Source organism: Octodon degus, unplaced genomic scaffold, assembly GCF_000260255.1.
Source record: "Octodon degus isolate 3935 unplaced genomic scaffold, OctDeg1.0 scaffold00141, whole genome shotgun sequence".
NCBI classification, from domain to species: Eukaryota; Metazoa; Chordata; class Mammalia; order Rodentia; family Octodontidae; genus Octodon; species Octodon degus.
In genome coordinates this window covers 629,848-630,426 of record NW_004524717.1, presented here as the reverse complement: position 1 = coordinate 630,426, position 579 = coordinate 629,848, and positions in this window count along the sequence as shown.

Below are 579 nucleotides of genomic sequence, written 5' to 3'. Positions count from 1 at the left end.
AAGTCTTGCAAAAAAACAAATTCCAACCCAGACTGATATACCCTGCAAAACTCTCTTTCAAGTTTAATAGAGAAGCGAAATACTTCCATGACAAAGAACAACTAAAGAATTTCATGACAACAAAGCCAACCCTATACAGACTACTAAAAGATATTTTAGAGAGGGATCAAAATGACCACAACTCCATGGATGAGAATAGAAAGAACCCATCAATTAGGACTAATAAACATGGGAGAAAAAGAGTTATACAGCAGCAGTCTTTCAGTTATTCTTTTGTATGCAGCAGCAAAATATTTCTGTCAGCATAATCTACAAATGGACTTCTCCTGCACCCTATGGGTCATGATTCTGTCCAGATCTGTGGGGTGGATATCAAGGAAATAGTAATAGCTCAGTCCCACAAGTGACACCTGGCCACCTGTAAGCACCATGGACACTGTCCAGGTCCACCACATACTAGAACTTTGTGCAATATCCTATCCCCAAACTGTTAGAAGTACTGGTCATACATTTGCCATTCCAGTATTTTTGTTATGTTTTATTCTTAGTAATTCTTTACTATCATGAAAACTTCTTCTT